Here is a 25000-nt window from a genome sequence, read left to right as displayed (position 1 = left end):
TCCGCATACCATACAGCATGCTCCGCATACCATACAGCATGCTCTGCAACCCACCTCAACCCCTCCCACGCACCAGCACTCTGCTTTTGTTGTTGCCAGCTCGCAGACTGACCAGCAGCGGCATGATGTTGGATCCGCAGCTACGCATGCACCCGTACTGCCGGATTCAGCCGTTCAGCTTTCTGCTCTGCCTTTGCCACTTCCTACTCAGCTTTCGGATGATGGAGTATCGGATGACGAAGCTGCACTTTTGGATGAACCGCACTCTGACTTTGAAGGGCCCAAGTCTACGCCTCCCTCCTTAGACTTTCGTAAAGTCCTTGCCTTGTTCAGGGACTTGTATCCAGAACAGTTTGTGTCTGCAACCCCTCGCTCTCCTCCCTCCGAGTTTGCTCTGGGCATGCAGTCTGCTGCTCCTGCCTTCACCAAGCTTGTTCTCGCACGATCATCTAAGAGAGCTTTGAGGGTTATGGGAGAGTGGTTGCATTCCAAGAAGCAACTGGGAAAGACTTCTTTCATCTTTCCGCCTACCAAGCTTGCTTCCAAGTCGAGCGTCTGGTATGCCACGGGAGAGGAACCCGGCTTGGGAGTTCCTGCCTCTGCCCAGGGCGACTTCTCAAGTCTGGTTGACTCTCCCCGCAGGTTGGCTATGAGACGATCGAAGATCTGCTGGTCCTTTTCTGATATGGATCATCTGTTGAAGGGAGTCTTTCGTGCCTTCGAGATCTTCAACTTCCTCGATTGGTGTTTGGGAGCCTTAAGCAGGAAGACTTCCCCTTCAGATAGGGAATCTGCCATGCTGATCATGTCGAGCATGGACAAAGCCATTCGGGATGGGTCTGGTGAACTTGCGGCTTCGTACGTGTCGGGAGTGCTCAAGAAGAGAGAACATCTTTGCTCCTTCTTATCGGCTGGTATCACTCCTTGCCAGAAGTCAGAGTTGTTGTTTGCTCCTCTCTCCAAGTGTCTGTTTCCGGAGGAGCTGATCAAGGGGATGGCTGCCTTGCTTATCCAGAAGGATACCCATGATCTTATGGCATCTTCCGCACGTAAGGCTAAAACCTTACCTTCCGTGCCTAGACCCTTCCGCCCTGCAGCAGTAGACACACCTGCAACTAGGTTCATCCCGCCCTTTCGTGGCAGAACCTCCAGCAGAGGAGGTACCCGTGCCGACAGTCACCGTGGCAAGTCCAAGAAGGGTTCCAAGTCTGCAAAAGGCAAGTTCTGACTGCCTTCCTCTCCAGACAGCAGTGGGAGCCAGACTCAAGACCTTCTGGCAAGCTTGGGAGAGCAGAGGTGCAGACGCTCAGTCTGTGAAGTGGCTAAGGGAGGGATACAGAATTCCGTTCTGCCGCAGTCCCCCTCTAGCTACGTCTCCCATCAACCTCTCTCCCAACTATAAGGAGAAGGACAAGAGGCTAGCGTTGCAACAAGAGCTGTCGCTCTTGCTACAAAAGGAAGCGGTAGTCATAGTCCGGGATCATCAATCCCTGGGCTTCTACAACCGTCTCTTCCTGGTAGAGAAGAAGACAGGAGGTTGGAGACCGGTGCTGGACGTCAGTGCTCTCAATGCTTATGTCACCAAGCAGACGTTCACGATGGAGACGACGAAGTCGGTCCTAGCAGCGGTCAGGCAGGAGGACTGGATGGTCTCGTTAGACCTGAAAGACGCGTACTTTCACGTCCCCATCCATCCAGACTCCCAACCTTTCCTAAGGTTCGTCTTTGGAAAGGTTGTGTACCAGTTCCAAGCCCTGTGCTTTGGCCTAAGCACGGCACCTCTTGTGTTTACCAGACTGATGAGGAATATTGCGAAATTCCTTCACTTGGCAGACATCAGAGCCTCCCTCTATTTGGACGACTGGCTTTTAAGAGCTCCAACAAGTCGTCGCTGTCTGGAGAATCTCAGATGGACTATGGATCTGACCAAGGAATTGGGCCTCCTGGTCAATATAGAGAAGTCCCAGCTCGTCCCATCCCAGACCATTGTCTATCTAGGTATGGAGATTCAGAGTCGAGCTTTTCGGGCTTTTCCGTCGGCCCCAAGGATCAATCAAGCCCTAGAATGCATCCAGAGCATGCTGAGAAGGAACCGATGTTCAGTCAGGCAGTGGATGAGTCTAACAGGGACACTTTCATCGCTGGCCCAGTTCATCGAGTTAGGGAGACTCCACCTCCGCCCCCTTCAGTATCATCTAGCTGCTCACTGGAGAAAGGACATGACGCTAGAGGCGGTCTCAGTGCCTGTTTCCGAAGAGATGAGGTCTACTCTAACGTGGTGGAAGAACAGCATTCTTCTCAAGGAAGGTCTACCATTGGCTGTTCAGACCCCCGACCACCGTCTCTTCTCGGACGCATCGGACACGGGCTGGGGTGCGACTCTGGACGGACAGGAATGCTTGGGCACATGGAATCAGGAGCAAAGGACACTTCACATCAATTGCAAGGAGTTGTTGGCAGTTCATCTGGCCTTGATAAACTTCAAGTCCCTCCAGCTAAACAAGGTGGTGGAGGTGAACTCCGACAACACCACAGCCTTGGCTTACATCTCCAAGCAAGGAGGGACTCATTCGAGGAAGTTGTTCGAGATCGCAAGGGACCTCCTCATTTGGTCAAAAGATCGAAAGCTTTCGCTGGTAACGAGATTCATTCAGGGCGATATGAATGTCATGGCAGATCGCCTCAGCCGGAAGGGTCAGGTCATCCCCACAGAGTGGACCCTTCACAAGAATGTTTGCTGCAGACTATGGGCCCTGTGGGGGCAGCCCACCATAGATCTATTCGCTACCTCGATGACCAAGAGGCTCCCGATGTATTGTTCTCCGATTCCAGACCCTGCAGCAGTTCACGTGGATGCCTTTCTGCTGGATTGGTCCCATCTCGACCTGTATGCGTTCCCGCCGTTCAAGATTGTCAACAGGGTACTTCAGAAGTTCGCATCGCACGAAGGGACACGGTTGACGTTGGTTGCTCCCCTCTGGCCCGCGAGAGAATGGTTCACCGAGGTACTGCAATGGCTAGTGGACGTTCCCAGGACTCTTCCTCTAAGAGTGGACCTTCTGCGTCAACCTCACGTAAAGAAGGTACACCCAAACCTCCACGCTCTTCGTCTGACTGCCTTCAGACTATCGAAAGACTCTCAAGAGCTAGAGGCTTTTCGAAGGAGGCAGCCAGAGCGATTGCCAGAGCAAGGAGGACATCCACTCTCAGAGTCTATCAGTCCAAATGGGAAGTCTTCCGAAGCTGGTGCAAGGCAAATGCAGTTTCCTCAACCAGTACCACTGTAACCCAGATTGCTGACTTCCTGTTACATCTAAGGAACGTAAGATCCCTATCAGCTCCTACGATCAAGGGTTACAGGAGTATGTTGGCAGCGGTCTTCCGCCACAGAGGCTTGGATCTTTCCACCAATAAAGATCTACAGGACCTCCTTAGGTCTTTTGAGACATCAAAGGAACGTCGGTTATCCACACCAGGCTGGAACCTAGACGTGGTTTTAAGGTTCCTAATGTCATCAAGATTTGAACCACTCCAATCAGCCTCTTTTAAGGACCTCACATTAAAAACTCTTTTCCTCGTCTGCCTAGCAACAGCTAAAAGAGTCAGTGAGATCCACGCCTTCAGCAGGAACATAGGTTTTACATCTGAAACGGCTACATGTTCCTTGCAGCTCGGTTTTCTGGCTAAAAACGAGCTTCCTTCCCGTCCTTGGCCTAAGTCGTTCGAGATCCCAAGCCTGTCCAACTTGGTGGGGAACGAACTAGAGAGAGTACTTTGCCCAGTAAGAGCTCTTAAGTACTATTTAAGACGGTCAAAGCCATTACGAGGACAATCAGAAGCTTTATGGTGTTCTATCAAGAAGCCTTCTCTTCCGATGTCTAAGAACGCAGTTTCTTACTACATCAGGCTTCTGATTAGAGAGGCACATTCTCATCTGAAGGAAGAAGACCTTGCTTTGCTGAAGGTAAGGACACATGAAGTTAGAGCTGTCGCTACTTCAGTGGCCTTCAAACAGAACCGTTCTCTGCAGAGTGTTATGGATGCAACCTATTGGAGAAGCAAGTCAGTGTTCGCATCATTCTATCTCAAAGATGTCCAGTCTCTTTACGAGAACTGCTACACCCTGGGACCATTCGTAGCAGCGAGTGCAGTAGTAGGTGAGGGCTCTGCCACTACATTCCCATAATCCCATAACCTTTTTAATCTTTCTCTTGAATACTTTTTATTGTTGTTTTTTGGGTTGTACGGAAGGCTAAGAAGCCTTCCGCATCCTGGTTGATTTGGCGGGTGGTCAAATTCTTTCTTGAGAAGCGCCTAGGTTAGAGGTTGTGATGAGGTCCTTTAGTATGGGTTGCAGCCCTTTATACTTCAGCACCTAGGAGTCGTTCAGCATCCTAAGAGGACCGCTAGGCTCAGTAAGGAAGACGTACGTAAAAAAGGCAGAGTAATAGTTCAAGTCGACTTCCTTACCAGGTATTTATTTATTTTATGTTTGTTATTTTGAATAACTGCTAAAATGAAATACGGGATACTTAGCTTCTTTGTTAACATGTATGCTGGTCTCCACCCACCACCCTGAGTGTGAATCAGCTACATGATCATCGGGTAAGATTAATATTGAAAAATGTTATTTTCATTAGTAAAATAAATTTTTGAATATACTTACCCGATGATCATGAATTTAAGAACCCTCCCTTCCTCCCCATAGAGAACCAGTGGACCGAGGAGAAAATTGAGTTCTTGTTGAAAAGAAGTACTTGAGTACCTACTCACAGATGGCGCTGTTGTGTACACCCCCACCTGTATAGCGATCGCTGGCGTATCCCGACCGTAGATTTCTGTCGGGCAACGGAGTTGACAGCTACATGATCATCGGGTAAGTATATTCAAAAATTTATTTTACTAATGAAAATAACATATTATTCATATATATATATATATATATATATATATATATATATATATATATATACTGTGTATATATATATATATATATATATATATATATATATATATATATATATATATATATATATATATATATATATATATATATATATATATATATATATATATATATATATATATATATATATATATATATATATATATGCTGCATATATATATATATATATATATATATATATATATATATATATATATATATATATATATATATATATATATATATGTATATATATATATATATATATATATATATATATATATATATATATATATATATATATATATATATATATATATATATATATATATATATATAACGGATTTTGAGCGAAGCGAAAAATCTATTCTTGGGTGAGGTAGCCATGTCGTCCTGATGGAAGTTCCTAGTAGGTTGCTTCATAGGGTATATTTGACTATAGTGATATTCCCAGAGAATTTTACCTTAAGGTATTCAGAATTTTAACTCCTGGAGCAAATATCCCTAAATAATCTCACAGGGATATCGCATATTATCAGAGTACTTATTCTTGACACGTCACCTAGCTATCTTCACCCCGAACAGTATTAACGCTTCGAGGATTTATAGTGACAAGAATCTGAAACAAGAATGAAAAGAGAGCCGCTCATAAGGCATCTCTCCTATTCCGTTTCCAGTATGTATCTGATGAAGGCGGTAGCGCCCTCTTTATTCCTTGTAGCAATATACGAAGTGCTACAGATACTGTATTATGGGGGGGGGGGGTCAACAAGCCCTTTTACAATAAAAGGAAGGACGGGTTCATCAGGACGACATGGCTACCTCACCCAAAAATAGATTTTTTGCTTCGCTCAAAATCCGTTTTTTGGGCTCAGGCCATGTCGTCCTGATGAAAGTTTACCAGAGCATTACTGTATCTGTCGATCTCAATCGGTGCCGTACTCTCAAGAAAGTATTTTTCTGGTCCGTCATACATCATTTCATCTAAGCATGAACTATATTAGTGCTTCCAGCCCCCTACAGGGAAGAGTCGTACTAGACTCTGGAAAAAGTCTCGAGGAGTACATAAAAACTATGGATGACAAAATGACAAGCTTGTATAGTGGTCTCACCAAATACATTATGAAGCAAAGTTTATATAAGAGTCACCAATGTCAGTAGGAATTTGTGACACATTCCCCAATGTGACTACTTTTATTAACTATTGGATAATGGTTTTTTTGCATCTCTGCCACTATGCCGTTAGGGAACCACGTCCACCCTTCCTAAGGAAGGGTTAAAGTGAGTGGACTTCTGCTTGAATCAGGGAACAATCTTAAAAGGCATACCATGATAAAAATATCCATATTTTAATCTTAATGCTCAGTACATTTCTAATAAAATGAGTGTGGGTGAACTAGTTTATTAAAATTTAATAAACGTACATATCAGATCAACCTTTATAAAATTTATAAAAAGTGGATGATATGCGTTAAAGCATAAAGAAAACAGTCAACAGAAAATATTGTTTCGTCTACCAGGAAACAGATTTGCCACTTCAATTGAATTATTAATAATAACGATACATTCTGTATACTGTTTATTTACACTAGCGTAAGAAACGCTTGGCACAAGTGTCCGTATTATGCTATAGTTCACCGACGTCAATGGAACAGTTCGTAAGGACACTTTCGTGGCCCATCGCTCAGTGTGTAGTAACATACAGTGACCACACACGCACCTTCTTAATTAATCATCCCAAATTAATTACACTGATCCTCGCAGATTTAAAACAGAAGGTTAAAGAATTCTACCTGCTGCTACCACAGACCTCTTAAGTTGCTCCACTTGCTTCGCATTAGTGCATACAGAACACCTTGAATGACTACCAGCCGGTGTACGAACAAGGATGTTCAAAGTCCATATAATTAAAGAAATTTTATGGAAGAGGCAACTTTCCTCGGATCGTGACTAACGGGTGTACTGTCTGGATCCGTTCTGCGAATAACACGGGTAATTTTTGCCCTTACTATAGATAACTTTGAACCCAGGGTTTTTCTTCTGAACAGCTGTCCTCCCATAAAGTCTGAAGTTCTATGAAGATAGACCTTTAGGCACTCCACTGGACATAGAGATGCATCTTCCTTCAGAGGGCAGATTCTCTAGGGACCCCACCTGTTGGTGGGTAGCTTGTTCTTAGTAAGAAACGTTGGGTCTGGAAATAGATTCAATTCTCCCTCCAAGAACTGGACGTGGCCTTCCTCTCTAGAGAGAGAGCCACTATTTCACTAACTCTGGCCCCCACAGCGAATACAAGCAGAAATATGACTTTAAATTCAAGACCTTCTAAGCGCATTCCTCATTGTTCATACACAATGAAGAATCGTATCTACTGACCATGCAAAGTGTCTTAGGAGGCGATGAAGGGCTAAGCCTAGCATGGGCCTTAGTAGTTCATTAAGAACGTTGTTAGAAAGGTCGACCTGTAAGGCATATGGTATCTGTTTTGTCAAGGCAGACTTGAACAATAGAATTGTGTTGGCTGCTAAACCTTGCTCATGAAGGTGAATGAAGAATGATAAATAGGAATCTGTCGAAATTTCTTTTGGTTTCTTCACCTTGACAAAGGATACCTGTTTCTTCCCTGAAGCTTCATAATGTCTTCTGGTTTCCTCCAAAAGTCTAAACTGACTTTTAACACCGAATTTTTTCTCATCGTTAAGGAGAGAAAATCATGAGATATAGGTTCTGTGTTTTCTGTGATGAAGCGAAGATAGTCGACTTCTGTCCTCGCTGAGACAGGGATGGATCCGGTAGCGGTACGAATTTTAGTCGTAGTTCTAATGCCAGAGGGAACCACACGCTATTTGGCCACTTGTGGGCCACTATTGCTGCTTTCCATTTGAAGGATCTCAGCTTATCGAGGACCTTCAAAAGGAGGTTGTGCAGAGGGAACAGATAAATACTGAACCATATGTTCCAGTCCAGGGACATAGCGTCCACTGCCTCCGCTAACGGATCCTCGTATGGGGACACGTAACGATCTATTTTCTTGTTGTCTTTCGTCGCAAAGAGGTCTATCTGCAGCTCCGGTACTTGATTCGAGAACGATCCTGCATCAAGGGACCATTCTGACTCTATAGGTGTAAACCTGGATAGAGTGTCCGCTGTCATATTGCGGAACCCTTGAATGTGAACTGCTGACAGATGCCACTTCTTCCTTTCTGCCAAATGGAATATGGCCAACATCATTTGGTTGATTTGAGGTGAACTCGACCCTTGTCGATTCAGGCATCTCACTATCACCTCGCTGTCTAGAACCAGTCTTATGTGGGTCGAGTAGCGAGGAGAAACTTTCTTTAGTGTCAGAAGAACTGCCATGGCTTCTAGAAAGTTGATGTGAAATGACTTGAAAAGATTGGACCAAGCTCCTTGGACTCTCATCTGATGAGAGTGACCTCCCCAGCCTTCCTTTGAAGCGTCAGTGTGGATAGTTACTGACGGGGGACGAGTTTGAAGAAGTATTGATTTCTTCAATTGCTTGGCATTGGACCTCGGCTTGAGAAGCGTTCGCAGTCGAGTCGGTAGTGATCTTATTAGATCTCTTTGCGCGTTTGATGCGTATTTTCTCCAGACTCCTGTTGCATCCTTTAGCTGTGCTCTTAGCACTGGATCTGTTATCGAAGTAAACTGTAGAGAGCCCAGCACTCTCTCCTGTTCGCGTCTTGATATCCGTTTGGATTTCAATAGTCTCTTGACAGATCCTGCTATTTCTTTCCTCTTCTTACCAGGAATGGAAAGTCGATGTGACTCCAAATTCCAGTGGATTCCCAACCACTGAAATTTTTGAGCTGGAGAAAGTCGAGACTTTTTTATGTTGATCTTGAATCCCAGATGTTCCAGGAACTGGATCACTATCTTAGAAGCTTGCATGCATTCTGTCCTGGATGCTGCCCACACCAGCCAGTCGTCCAAGTAGGCTACTACTTGGACCCCTTTAGGTGTAATTGATGGACGGCTGCGTTCGCGAGCTTCGTGAAAATCCTTGGAGCTATGTTTAGCCATGGCTCTGAAGACGTAAAGTTTTCTATGTAACTTGAAGCCTAGGTAGGAGGAGAGGTGACGATTAATTGGAACGTGCCAATAAGCGTCAGACAAGTCTATAGAGACAGTATATGCCCTTCTGGGCAGTTGGGTCCTTATGTGTTGAAGCGTGAGCATTCTGAACTTATAGTTCACTATGAACTTGTTGAGTGGCGACAAGTCTAGAATGACTCTGACTTTTTCTGAGTCCTTCTTTGGAACACAAAACAGCCTTCCTTGGATTTTGATGGACTTAACTTTCCGGACTACTCTTTTGTCTAAGAGTTCTCGGACATATTCTTCCAGAACGGGGGTTGAGTGTCGGAAGAATTGAGGGAATTGAGGTGGAGGACTGCTCCAGCCCAACCTAGTTCATTTTTAATTAGGCTGTGGGCCCAGGGATCGAAGGTCCAGCGATCCCTAAATAGCTGTAGTCTCCCTCCTACTGGAAGTATCTCACTTCTGCTGTTGTGGACCTGAGGCCTTGCCTCCTTGACCGCATCCTCCCCTGTATCCCCTTCTTCTTGAAGGGCGTCTAGAAGAACCTCTGGCTGTTCCTCTAGCTCTCGAACGAAAGGAAGAAGTCTGCCTTTTGAAGGCTAGGTTAAAAACTGGCGACTGCGTCGCCACTTGTTGAGGTACCAGCTTGTACATGGTTGGAGGTTGTGCCACTATCTGAGACACCGCGGTCACAGGAAGTTGTTATTGTTGTTGCTGTCAGTAGGGTTTAGCCGGCCGAGAGGATGGCCTAGGCCTTTTTGTCTTCTTCTTGGGTTGGGGACTCACATCCGGAGAAGACTTTCTCTTAATATCTAAGCCCCACTTTTTGAGAAGGTTCCTATTCTCTGTGGCAGCCTTGTCTACTACCTCTTTAACCACTTCATTGGGAAAGAGGTCTTTACCCCAGATACGAGAGGAGATCAGTTTCCTCGGTTCGTGCCTCACCGCACCCGAGGCGAACACGATCTCTCTACAGGCTCTCCTAGCTTTAATAAAGCTATAGAGATCCTTCGTAACTGTGTCCAGATGGGTTTTGGCTACTACCATGAACATGTCCTGGTTCTTGGGGTCACTTGCCATCGTTTCTAATGTCGTTTGCAACGACATCGATGCCGCAAGTCTTTCCTTTGTCTCTTGCTCTCTACGCAAGAGAACCTCCGACAGTTTTGGAAGTTCCTCACCGAACTGACGTTCAGTAATATCAGCTTCCAGCTTCCCGACTGAGAAGGTAAGGTGTACGTCCTTCCAGTCTTCTTGGTCCAAGGGCAAGGTCAGAGATAACAGCTTGTACTTCTCCAAGGAGGGTCATGGTTTCCCTGCCTCCACCGTCTTTAAGGCTGCCTTATATCCCTTTTCCAAGAAGGGAAAGGCTCTGGTTGGAGAGGCCACAAAGGAGGAAAGCTTTTTACTCAAGGCGGGCACCTTTGAGTTAGTGAAGCCCCTCTCTTTCATCGAGCTCGCTAGTAACGCCTGAGCTTTACTATGGTCGAAAACTATGACCTCCTTCGGCTCCGTCTCCTCCTTTGAGACTGGCTCCTTCCTAAGACGGACATAGCAGTCCGAATAAGAATCTTTGTTGGGCCAAAATTCCACCTCTTCCAGGAGAACTGCTCCCAGCTTTCTGAAATCACGATCTTCCCGGTTGTCATTGGCATGTGTTCGGCATACCTCCAAGGATTGGTATCCGAGCACAAAGGAAGATCCTTCACGATGAGCCACTTCTGGGGCCCACGTGATGCTACAAGTCTGCGTATTTCCAGTTTCATTGCAGCTTCCTTCTCATCATTCTTCCTTTGAATTTGTTGGATCATCTCAACAATGGAAGAAAGAGTCCTTTCCAGTTCATCTGGGATAGCAGACGATGTAGAGGGAACAGGTTCTGGGTCCGGAACCGATGTAACCGACACCTCGTTGATTTCTTCCTCTTCTACTTGAGGAGCCTGGAACAGCTCCTCCTCCTGACCGTCTCCTAGAAGGTCCTTCTCAGTAGAATCTGACACCTCCGACATCTTATCGTCCAATTGGATGTATTGAAGGGTGGCCGAGACTTCAGAATCTACCGGATTCTGGGCAGTTGGTATCTCCACCTGAGGCTGGGGGATGATTGCATCAGCCAATGCTTTAGGGAAAAGGTATGCCCTCATCTTCTCATTTGGAAGGTAGGGGCCTGAGATGTTTTTCTGAAAACCCCTCACCCAGGATCGTAACATTTCCCTGGCAGCATCCCTTGACTCAGTCGACTTAGGGTCGTCAAAAGCCTCGGTAATCAGGTTAGAACAAACTGTACAAACTTGAGGGTCCCAATACCAGAGATCACCTCTGGAGGCTGCGCATGCTGCATGCCTGCTGCAATGTTGATGTCCACAGAAGTTCTTACTACGGATATTACAGAACACACTCCTGCACTTCGGATGGTCCTCCTATAAAGAGAAGAAAAATCCATGAGTATCAAGTGAAGGCTTTTCACTTATATTGAAACATTTAGCTTATATAGAAAAGCTATAAAAGAAAGAAGGAAAGACACATACTTGTATTTCTTGTCCAGTCAATTGCTGTAACCTCCCAAGATATTAAAACTAAGGTTAGTTCTATTCTAGAATAACTTTTGTAATTTCCTAAACGGAAATTTAAGGTATAGTTCACACCTTGAAATAAAGTTTAAATATACGAGATAGAAAGAATACAGAAAGAACTCACTTTCTATATATTGTACAGTCTCAACAAAAGGCTGTACAAGATAACATTAAGTGTGTTGAAGAACTTTAGTGTTATCACAAACTCTGTACTGTAGTTTTACTAATGCAGTGCGTACTACACTACAAATATAGTAACTACTGTACATCGCATGCTGTTGTGCCGGCCAGCACGCACCGGTACGTGGGGCACACATCTACCCCTGTATAGTTCAAAGATATACTACCTTTAACTAATAGGCGGCAGCCCACTGATTCGCAAATGTGTTCCGGCCGGCAATCATTGCTGGTCGACAGCTGAAAACACTAATACCCGGCTGCCGGCTGCCGGCTGCTAATCGTAGTGACCAGCAGATACGGGATGTGTTTCCACTGCCGGCAGGCAAAGGTGGTAATACCCATGCCCGCCGGCAGTAGCTAAGAACCAGCGAACCTCCACCTGCCCGGCTGTTGGCTGTTAAGCCGGCAGCCGGGTTAGGGGTACAACACAATAGTCAGAGAAACAGTATGGATGTAAGGTTATACGGCGGCATTGCCATACGACCTTCCATCCAGGAAGAGTGAACTTATGGAAGGGGAGAATGTAGCATTCAGGATTCCAAAGAATTCATCGCCTGCCAGACTCTACCGGCAGACATGGAAGGGAGACCAAGGGAGGTCTGGGGTTCACTCTGCAAAGAACAAGGGGTCTCTGCCGGCCGACACGTAATTGCCAGCCGGCAGAGAGCTGTGCCGGTCCTCCATCCTAACCTACACTAGGGACGGAAGTAGGACTGCGGCCAAAAGATAATAAAAGAGAGGTGGGGAAGGGATAAGGGTCCTATAAACTTCGTTCTAGCAAGAGACACACTCAGCAGTTAGGGAAGCTCATCCTAACCTAGAGTTGTCTATTAAGGAGGAAGACTGGCAATACTTGCTATCCTCCTCCCAACCAGAACAAAGTTAGGTGAAGTTATTTCGCCGGGCAACAGAGAAAACTCATTCTCCAGCCCGAGAAAAACAACATAGGACAGTCTGCTAGGCCACTAGAGGAAGGAATCATCTCGTACAGAATCCTTCAGACGTGGACTAGGGAAGCAAAGCTTCCTGTATCCGCACCTAACCTAGCAAAGGAGACTCATTCTCTATGCTAGGAAGAAGCAGATCACAGACTAGAAACTCTGATGTTTTGCCCTAACCCAAAAAACCAGTCACTCTGACTATCAGGTCAGGACAGACATATCCTAGAATAGTTATACCTGAATTATTATACAGATAAAACCGCTAGGATTAAGCCAAAGGCTTACTCACAGGGAGAGAGGGATTGAACTTAGCCTCCGGAGGAGAAAAGAACAATCGGGGATGTGCGAAAGTATACTACTGTACTTAGGTTACTAGCCTAGGTAAGGTATTACCTAATTCACCGAAACTCTCTCGTATACAATCTTGGAAAGAACATTCAACAATATCTTACATGTATAAAATATTTGCCTAAAGCTTCAATAAAATAACACTCGGAAAAACTTATATCATGCATGAAAGTATTAGGGCCAGACGCCTAGGCTACTAAGCCTCGCGAAGGGCAAGATCGGTTACCTAAGACACCGAACTAAAAACTAACGGCATTATATAAGCATTTCTAGAGGAGCTAAATAGCTAGATTATTAAAGAAAAACAAACCGGGAACGTCGCTCTAGCTAACTAAATGACCCATAAATAGCGAGCGATAGCATCCAAGATGCCTCCGGTAGGCAACAGCTCTTGTTTACGTTAATATCACTTTTGATTTAATACAAAACGACAAGAGCTTACATTTATACATAGTAAAGATAATACTCAACTTTCCAGAGGCAAAAAAGGCCGGAGAAGTCATCAAAATGTTGAATTAAATCCAAAATAACGAGAGAACACAAGGGAAAACACCGAGTAGTAGAGCTACACGAAAAGGAATAAAGAGGGCGCTACCGCCTTCATCAGATACACACTGGAAACGGAATAGGAGAGATGCCTCATGAGCGGCTCTTTTTTCATTCTCGTTTCACTGTAACCCCTCGAAGCGCTAATACTGTTTGGGGGGAAGATAACTATGTGACGTGTCAAGAATACGTCCTCTGATATTATGCGATATCCCTGTGAGATTATTTAGGGATATTCGCTCCAGGAGTTAGAATTCTGGATACCTTAAGGTAAAATTCTCTGGGAATATCACTGTAGTCGAATATACCCTAGGAAGCTACCCATTAGGAACTTCCATCAGGACGACATGGCCTGAGGCCCCCCCCCCCCCCGAAAAAAAAAGAATATATATATATATATATATATATATATATATATATATATATATATATATATATATATATATATATATATATATATATATATATATATATATATATAAAGAGAGAGAGAGAGAGAGAGAGAGAGAGAGAGAGAGAGAGAGAGAGAGAGAGAGAGAGAGAGAGAGAGAGAGAGAGAGAGAGAGAGAGAGAGAGAAGAAATTATAAGATTTTAGTTTAATGCGTAATATTACATTTCCATAAGCCTGAAGATGCATGTATAATTTTTTAACAAAACTACAATAATGGACCTACATATATAGTAATTTTCAACTGTATGTTTGTTTAAAGACTACAGTAGATGATAATGGATTTTATCTGATTTAAACTGAATAGGTAACAAGACTTTTGTTTAACGTTTGTGTAGGACTATTTCTATTTAAAGTTTTAATATCTAGAAAATAATGTTTATTCGTTCTAAACTTAAAAAAAAAAAATCCTAGAATCACATAGGTAATATCTTATATTTAAAGGTAGTGAAAAAATATAACTCAGAAGATAGGAATGAATTTGTTGAAACAAACAAGAACAATAATAGCTGATACAATGCAATTTTGTCAAGTTTTGAACAAAAGTAGATATAAAAAAATTGTTACAAAAGAACAAAAGAAACGATTTATGATATTAAAGAAAATACCTTCGACTCAAATTAAGCATTACGATTTCATTACTACATGAAGTAATCACTAATAATATGTTGCCTTTTTGAACAGACGTCACAGAATCGGTTGATGCATTTAGAGTTACGATTGTTTTTCCCTCGGCATAGATTATCCAATAAGGCGACCATTCCTCTAAAGGTCTTTTGGTGAAATGAAACCAAAAAGGTCTTAATGGACAGTAATAGCATGTGATTTGAAGTTTTGTTCATTCCAGAGACGAGATAGTTTAAATTTCTTCTATGATTTAAGTTACAACGGTGTGCAAAATACCATGACTTCAGACATATTTTTTTTCTTGCGAAATATTTACGTCGTAAAGAATGTAGAGAAATAATGTCTAGTTTTCATTGTGCTTCACTGAAATTAACTATTCAATGGAAGATAGGTCGGTAAGTTAAATTTCATTAATTCACTGCTTACATTAAGCACACACGATATAATTGGATAGCAGATTCTGAAATAACAATGTTGAACATTGGAAGAGAAATTCATTTGTTAAAAGGAAATTTGCGTCGCTAGAATTACAACAATTGTTGTGAATGAACAGCCTTTAGGCGACAAACGAACAATTACTGGATGAGGTCAGCTGAAACATGAGAATCCTGCTCTCGGTAATGCATGATAATGGAGGACGAGTCTGATGTTACTATGATTTGGATTCTTTATATTGTGTTATCAAAATCGTAAGCTCGTCTTAGTTCCTAATACGAAACTCATTTATTTGTAAATATGACATAGTAAAGAAAAGATTATAATCGACGCTGAGTAAGCCAAATGAGAGTTTTTAGTATATCTTTATAAAATGAAATTAAACGATAAGGATAATTGAAAGTGTAGAGGTAAAGTTCTTACGTGACGAGAATGAATAACAGAAAGGACAAACTTGTGTAGGCAATATGATATAAAACTCTTGCATTAACTATACAAATGCGTAAATCGACAACCTATTACAGAGGTATTTTGAATTCGAAGCAATAGCAATTCAAAAGCATATGATTTTTTTTTTCTTAGCTAACAGAATCAGTCTACTAGAGTACAAAGTGTTCGTGGACTCCCAAGACAAAACTGGAAGTAGATCATTGTTTTTAAGCTTGTCTGCGGCTTTTTGCTGAGTGTTGAGTAAAATCTGGGCAAAATAATTAATTTTTTACCCAATGAGGATGATTTACATATGATAGATATCATTGGTGATTTGATACTTTACTACTTTTGAAACCATCTCGTTTATTATTTGGTCAGTCATATAAAATTGTTTAAAGGAATAACATAAAGGGCGTCATAAAATAGCAGTTAATATTTTGAAAATCCAATTAACAGCTGAGTCACATGGCTCTTTTATTACAGTACAGAATTGCTTGGCCTAAGACTTTAGTAAGATTTGTTTTTTTAGCCAAGGAAATTTCTTTGTGAACTCTCTAATGATAAGCACTGGGACACTTTCACATTCCTGAACACATAATCAGGGTTCATCTGAATCTGGGAGATCCAAATGTCATTCAAAGAAGTATTTCGAAAGTACCGCCGTTGTAATACAATAGCTTCATAGGAGTGGTGACTCTTTTACCGAGTGACATTAGAAAAAACTATATCCAAACAATAGCTGAAATGCCACTCTTTCGTGTAAGAGAGAAAATAACTGCCAGAGTTTATTGGAATTGGTATGAAGTATGTTTTTCATCTTATTGGTTGTCTGAAAAAAAAAAAAAAATTTCTGTGAAAATTTTATTATTTGTAAATATTTGAATGTGTGTGTATATATATATATATATATATATATATATATATATATATATATATATATATATATATATATATATATATATATATATATATATGTGTGTGTGTGTGTGTGTGTGTACACACACACACACACACACACACACACACACATATATATATATATATATATATATATATATATATATATATATATATATATATATATATATATATATATATATATATGTGTGTGTGTGCGTGTGTGTGTGTGCATACATATATATATATATATATATATATATATATATATATATATATATATATATATATATATATATATATATATATATATATATATATATATATTTACGGAGTAGTTTAATATAAATTTTATTGGAATTAGCACAAGAGATAGGTGGAAAAATAACAGAAGAGACCAAAACCGTAATAAAGAAAATATTAAAAATTATAGCAAAATCCAAGAGATATGAAGTAGAATTAACAGAATTATTAAATAAAAAGATAACTTAAAACCTAAGGCATAAGTAAATCCAATTAGACTAAACTTAGGGAAACAATAAAGAAAGGAAAAAGAATCAAATTGATAAAAAGAAAGCTTGGATGAGGGCACCAGCAGATATTTTCTTTCAAGAATGAAAATGGAAATATTATCACAACAGAGATGGAGTGATAAAAAAGTTCTGAGGATTTCTATACAATGCTATTCAACAGAGATATAAGAAATAACTTTGCCAATAGAGATAATGGAACACTTCGCCCAGTACCAATCGTAACAGTAGGAAAAGTAAAAAACACATAGAAAGGCATGAAATGAGGTAAAGCTGGAAGAGAAGATGGCCTAACAACCGATTTAATGATAGATGTAGGAAATTTCATAGTAATAAAACTGACTGAACTTTACACACAATTTCTGCAAGAATACTCTATACCTACAGCTTGGAAAAACGATATAATTATACTAATTTAGAAAAAAGGAGACACAACAGACCTGATATTATCGCCTAATAAGTTAATTTTAGTAATATCTAAGCTATTTACAAAGGTCATATTTGGCGGAATAGAAAGACAGCTAAACTCAACCAAGAAAGCAGCAAGCTTTAGAAGCGGGTATTAAACAATTGACAATATCCATGTAATTATATATGGAATTTATAGCTTATGAGAAAGCTTTTCATTTTGTGAAAACTTCAGCAGTAATGAAAGCCCTTCAAATGTGGTAGGAAGCAAACAGAATAAACCCCACACCCTTGCAAATATCTTACTGCCAAATATATGTACAAGGCAAAATTTTACCTTACATTACCAACAAACGAACTCTTGGACCGAGGGGAAAATAACCCTTACCATTATCCTTAACACGGTATTTCTTACAGCATGATTACCACTACAGACAAGAGCACTTTTTACTATTATCCATAAATCTATATTTCTCCTAATCTAACCAACAAAAAAAAAAAACAACAACAAAAGAATGACAGCCAAATACAAAATTAACAATAAATATACATATGTATAGGTGTATGTATCTACAGTATATACATAAACACCAACACACACGTGTTATTTATAAAAAACGGCGATGTGAATGCAACTAAACTTTATTAAACAGACATTGAGCTGACATACCAAGACTTGCGAGCAAGAAAGTGAAATTCGAATAAAATAAAGCGTGAGCTAGAATGCTGACACAGGTTGGTCTATTATCAGTGCAGGGAAGAGCAAGTGATAAGACAATAAAGTAAAATTGCTACAGCGTACGAGCGTATATGAAACATATGCGATACATGGCTCCCCCCTTGAAAGTGAAACGTCCTGCTCTAAAGAGGTGCACTTCCGTCAGGTCCTCTGGCAGGATAAACGCAGGTTTTAGGCATTAAATGGAGACCCCGTCTTCTTTGCCACAAATGTTAATTAAGGAAAGGGCTTGTGTAAGGGGGCAAGAGCAGTGGCTTCCTGGTGGTATAGAGTAGATCTTCCCACGACGTGACATAGGATCTGCGGATTATTGGAGGAGGTTGTAAATGCTAAAAAATTCGGCACGGATGACAAATGGGTTGCCATACACCATTTTAGCTGCTAAGACATCCAAAGCATGTTTATTAGTGGTTCTTAGTGGTTTCCAAGGGACATGTTGAAGGGCGTAATTGTATTCAGGTGCAGCGGAGAGATGTCGGCATTGACAGGCAAACCAGGCATCGGACTGTCAAGTGAAGGCATGCACTGATGTGCACACTATATCATATTTACTAATTTAGCTTGTGGCGGGATGTCGCAATAACAACCCCCCCCCCCCCCTGCCCCTTGATCACACTAACTGACAAATGTCTCCTCTGCACAAACTTTCCCTTTACGTTATCATAAACTGGACTCTTAGACTAAAGGGAAACAAAAACAAAGCATGACCTTAAAACTATTTTTCTTAAAACTAAAACAATTACTTAATACTAAAAAAACATACTACGCACAGACAAACAAATCACCATGACCTAAATCTTCAAAACAAAATAACATATATCTATATGTGTAATATAGGTAAAATTACATGTTTAAATACATGACCTAAGAGGTCAATATGGAAGAGGAGCGAGTGTGAGAAATGCCATAGTCATGTCATAACCAGGATGCTAATGCCAAACCTCAGCAATGTAACATTTTTATGAAGAATAAACAAAAATACGAATCGTGAGAAAGAGTTGTGTCGCCACCGGATGCAGGTGTCTTCCTATATTAATGTTTAGTTTACATTATGTGTTTAAATGCTGAGATAACTGACTATCCGATATCTGTGATATCGATATTTTAGCCAGTTCTTACTTAGATGTCATACGGAATGGTCATCCGACCAAACCATCTATACTCCTGTGATGGAGATGTTAATAACTGTTTTTAAAGGAATAAACTCTTTTAAAGTTAACTTACCTAGACTTACTTGAAGATGTAACATACCAAGTCTAATATACAACACATTGAAGATGACATTTGATGGGAACCCGAATGTGTGTTAATAACAGTATCACACCAATAAATGGTGGCAGCGGATAAAACTCTAAGAACCAGAGAAAGATCTTCAAGAAATCAACAGTAATGAATCTACAATTTTGACTAAGTATCTACGTCCACCGAAGAAATGAAAACATTTAATACCAACAAATAAATGTTATACAAACTGAGGAACTGGATCTTCAATCAACATCCTAAGAAAACCAAGGACTGACATTCAACGTTTACTAAACATTGAAGAAACATATCCAGGAAGCACTACATTCAACGGAAATCGGACCGAAAACATTCACCCAAACATCAATAAGAAGAAACAATCCAGTGAGAGAGAGAGGGAATGACGACATCACCCTACTCCCATATAAACCGAAGCTAAGTACATTTCTTTATTAATTTCAGTTTTAGACAGTGAAGTGTAGTTATCACGAGTCAATCGCCCATTATTGCTGGGGTGAGTTATTTGTTAATCTTCATTTTTCCTTTCATTAAAGGAAACTGTATTCAACTTCGAATTCTCATCGAGAATTTTTTTTTCTCTCTCTGTGCTAATTCCGTTGTCTTTCAGAAGTTCTCGGGAAATATCTTTGTATTTGTATCATTGTATTGGGGGATTGTGTTATGATCTTTGTTTGAATAGTATTTATGCGTTTACGCAGTGGACGTCTGTATTCATATAGAGATTTTGATAGAATTGCAAGGAATCGAAGAGATAAAAAACAAGTTAAAGTCAAAATGACACCTCTAGGCAGCCCGAGTAACCCCACCCCCGGCCCGAGTAACCCCTTAGTTAATGCCCGATCAGCTATCCTTCCTTTTCAAGGTCGGGTCAACGGCTTCTTACCTCAGAATGTTGAGTCGTGGATTTCTTCCGTCGACGCCCATTTAAATGCTAAACAAATTATAGACCCATTTTTACAATTACAAGCAGCTAAAAGTTTTATAGACTTTTCTAAAGGAGATGCGAGTGCGTATTTGAGGGGAGTTTCATTTCAAAAAGCAGTTACATGGGATGATTTCAAAGTTAGGCTACGTGCGGTTTATGGCGGTGAGGAAGCCTTGGATGTAGTTTTAACATTAAGAAATACACTTAATCAAGCCACTATGACTCGGCTTAATGTTATTGAGAGAGCAGCTCTCATAGCCGATAGGCTAAATGAGTATCAAGATATTTTAGGTAATTCCACTTGGGCTACTAGAGATAACATCTCCGTGAAAGATTTCTTACGATTAATGTATTTAACTTGTATGACACTTATGTTGCCTGAAGCTTTAGTGCGGTGTTTTGATAAAAATTTAACGCCAGCAAGTACGGAATTGTATGTATATAAACAGATAAAGAAGCATATGTCTAAGTGTTCTGATCTTGATCCCGTGTTTACACAAGTTTTTGCAAAGAATGAAACTAAGCCACAAGTAAACGTAGTTCATAATAGTCAAGTTGCAGGAATGACGTGTTATAATTGCAAATGTCAAGGTCACTTGATTGCAGACTGCAGAACGAGATTCTGTTCGTTACATAATAGTTCTACTCATTCATATAGTCAGTGCTACTCACGTAAGACACAATAGAATCCTAGAAATACACAGTCAATTCCACAGTCAGTTCCATATGGAAATAAAAAGAAAAATCCTCAGTTCAATAAAAAGAAACAGCCAAACGTCAATGTAGTTCAAAATCAGAAACAAACAAATAGTTCTTTGAATAACGCTGATCCTGGGTCGTCAAACCAGAACTTGCAAGGTCACACTAATTTTCAGAATGTGCAGAGCAAAGCAAATACCACATAATTAACTCCAGTGGGGAAGAGTGTGATGTTGGGTCAAGGTCATTCATATCAACATCAGTAGTATTGAATAATCCATTTAATGTTTTATCAGATCATTGTGAGGGAATAGATTTTCCTATGAAACACACAGCCAAATTAAATAAATCAGTACATGCTCTCGTAGATTTGCAACGAATTCATACAATAATAAGCCAAAATGAGTTACGACCAACATTATATGCTGTAAATTTAGAACACAGATCATTTACATAATTTTTTGACTCTGGTAGTCCACGTAATATCATGGATTTGAGGACACATCATTTGTTATTTTCGAGCTTCCCGATAGAAAAGTCCGGAGTAAGGCTCGCGGTTATAGGAAATAATGAATTAAATGTAATAGGCATAACTCATGTTCAGTTAAAGGTCGGTAAGCGCACGTTTGCCGATACATTTGTTGTTGTACAAAACATTGATATGTATCCAGCTGTAATTATAGGATACCCATCTATGGGCAATCAAAACATTATCTTAGCCTCTGCCAAGCACGGCGTGTATATCAAAGGAAATTTCTATAAGTCTTCTAATACCTTAAAATCAGTTTTGGATAAAAAGGAGACGACAAATAAAACAGTGACGTACGTTGAAGAACCAATAACTTGTCTCACTAATAAAGAAATAATATACGCGACCCAACAGAATTCTCGTTCACCCGTAATATCACCTTGCACACAATCTATCAAGCCGAACGTAACTTCGAATTTAATAGTGCAAATAAAGAAAACATTACCGGGATCTGAAATATTAATCCTTTCCAACACTTTGAAAACTAACGGATTGTCCATCACACAAGCTATTTATACAGTAGGCTCACATCAACAATGTAATATTGAAGTCTTTAATCATTTAAATACCACTTTAGTAATTCACAAAAATCAACATATCTTGGATGCAGAAGTTTATAAACATTGTATTCTTACCGTTGCTGAAATCAATCACGCTCAATCAGTTGCGGATGAATCCCTTTTGCAATCTATTAAGAATAAAATCAATAAAGACATTCAAGAAGAAAAAAATCAGCAGAAATTTTTTGGACTTTTAACTGAGTATCATGATGTTTTTTCCACTACGGATGGATCCTTAGGAAAAACAGATGTGATCGAGCATCAAATAAGGTTAAAGGACAAGCAGAAAATTATCTATGTACCCTCGTACAGACTCCCTATGAAATTCCAGAATGAAATAAATGATGAAGTAGGTAAAATGCTAGAAGAAGGAGTCATTAGGAAATCCAACAGCCCTTATAATTCTTCATTAATAGTTGTACCGAAAAAAGATCGAACATGGCGTATCTGCGTAGATTTCCGTCGCCTAAATGAGGAGACGATCCCTGATCGATTCCCAGTGCCATGTACTGACGATATTTTATCTTTGTTAGGTCAGAATAAATATTTTACCAGTTTGGATTTACTTGAAGGCTTTCACCAGATATCATTAGAAGAAAATAGTATCCCATACACAGCCTTCAGCACAGCCAGGGAACATTATGAAATCTTACGGCTGCCTTTTGGTTTACGTTGTGCTCCCATAACATTTACAAGAATGATCAACATAGTGTTTGGAGACTTGCTAAGGGATATATTGCATGTCTATATGGACGACCTTGTAATCTTTTCCAATACCTTAGAAGAACATCTACGTAAATTAGAACTAGTACTACAGAGACTAAGACAACATAACTTAAGGTTAAAGATTAGTAAGTGTGAATTTTTCAAAACAGAATTAGTCTATTTGGGTTTTACGGCGTCAAGCCAAGGACTTAAAGTAGTCCATGATAAGGTGTCGGCTATCCGTAACTTTCCGATACCTACTAATGTCAAGGAAATACAGCAATTTCTGGGGTGCAGTGGATATTACAGGCTTTTTATACGCAATTATACAATAATAGCCACTCCCCTAACTGATCTTACGAAGAAGGGCGTAGATTTCATATGTTCTGAGCAGCATCAACAGGTGTTTAATACCTTGAAAGATGAACTGTGTAGTTCTCCTATCTTAAAATTTCCTGACTTCGGTAAGGAATTCTTCATTGCAATAGACGCCTCAGACTTAGGAGTAGGTGGGGTATTGCTTCAGCAATATGAAAAACAATTTTTCCCGATAGCTTTTTATTCTCAAAAACTGAAAACTTCCGAAAGTAAGTATGCATTAATAGACAAGGAAGGGCTAGCGATTGTTAATTCACTAGTGCATTTTAAGTTCATAATATACGGTTATCCCGTTAAGGTTCTTACTGATCATAAACCACTAACCGACTTATTTAAAGGCTTCAGCTACAGCCCCAAACAAACTCGGTGGCATTTGATCATTCAAGACTTTGGCACGAGAATCGGGTATTTACCATGGAAAGCAAATATCATTGCTGATGCATTATCACGCAACCCCGTGTCATCTTGTACGGAGCCTTTAGCTGAATTAATAGATATATCAACATCCATGCCTATTGTTAAAACGATATCTGAACAAGAAGATCTGGGCTGGAGTGCTGAATTATTACAGACTAAGCAAAGAAAAAATCAGAAATTAGAAAACAATGTGAATGCTTTGAAAGGAATTGTAAGGAAAAGGAATATATAAAGTATATGCAGCAGAATTATATAATCAAAGACAATATTCTGTGTAGATCCGTGACAAGGAAAACTTGCAATACACCACATGTGACTAACGACCAGGTAGTGGTACCAATCTCACTTATATCCACTGTCCTAAAGTGGTTGCATCCAAACCCATTGCATGGACACCCGGGGTTCTCATTAATGTCGCAGAAAGCCAAATCATTGATTTATTGGCATACGATGCTTACAGATATAAAAAAACACATAGCTAATTGTCGCACTTGTCAGGAAAATAAAGGGCACACGAAAACACCTGTCAGCCTAGGGGCTTATCCCGTGCCCAATCAACCCTTTAAAAGGATACATTTAGATTTATTAACAGGATTTTACGAGTCAGACAGAGGAAATAAGCACCTCTTAGTAATTGTAGATGCTTTGACTCGATATACAGAACTAATAGCGCTTAAAACTAGAGCTGCGATTGAATGCGCTAGGAAGTTTTACGAGTGTTACATTTGTAAACATGGAATTCCACACATGATAATTTCAGACTCGGGTGGAGAATTTAAGAATCACTTTCTTACCTCATTGTGTGAATTCCTTAGCATAAAGAAAATCAATACTATGATTCTTCACCCAGAGTCGAATGGGCTAGTGGAAAGAGCGAATAGGAAGGTTTTAAACATATTAAGAGTAACACTAGAGGGATCAGACCCCAACTTGGATATTGCAATACCTGCGGTACTGAATACTCTGAATCATTCATATCATATATCAATTAAAATGTCACCGCACGAGGCATTGTATGGTACCCCAGTTAGAACGCCTTTCCATGTATCAACGCCTACAACTGATTTATCAAATCCTTTAAAAGAAGGTATAAATGCAAGCAAAAGTCGTTTTGATATCCTTCGAAAGAATTTAGAAGAATCATAAATCATAATGAAAAGGAATCATGATAGAATAGCGAAGCCAACTGAAACATATACCGTGGGTGATAATGTATACATACAGGTAAATGTACGTAAAGGACTCAATTATAAACTAACACCTAAGTTTGAAGGCCCATTTAACATTTTGGAAACATTAACGGCCAATATGTTTAGAGTTCAAAACATATCCTAACCCACTGATGAGAGAATCGTACCATTGGCTCACATAAGAAATTAAGATAAGAGGGAAAGAAGAGAGGGAAAATTTTT

The sequence above is a fragment of the Palaemon carinicauda genome, chromosome 14 (assembly GCF_036898095.1).
Source record: "Palaemon carinicauda isolate YSFRI2023 chromosome 14, ASM3689809v2, whole genome shotgun sequence".
Classification (NCBI taxonomy): Eukaryota; Metazoa; Arthropoda; class Malacostraca; order Decapoda; family Palaemonidae; genus Palaemon; species Palaemon carinicauda.
Note: the sequence above shows the minus strand (reverse complement) of the source record.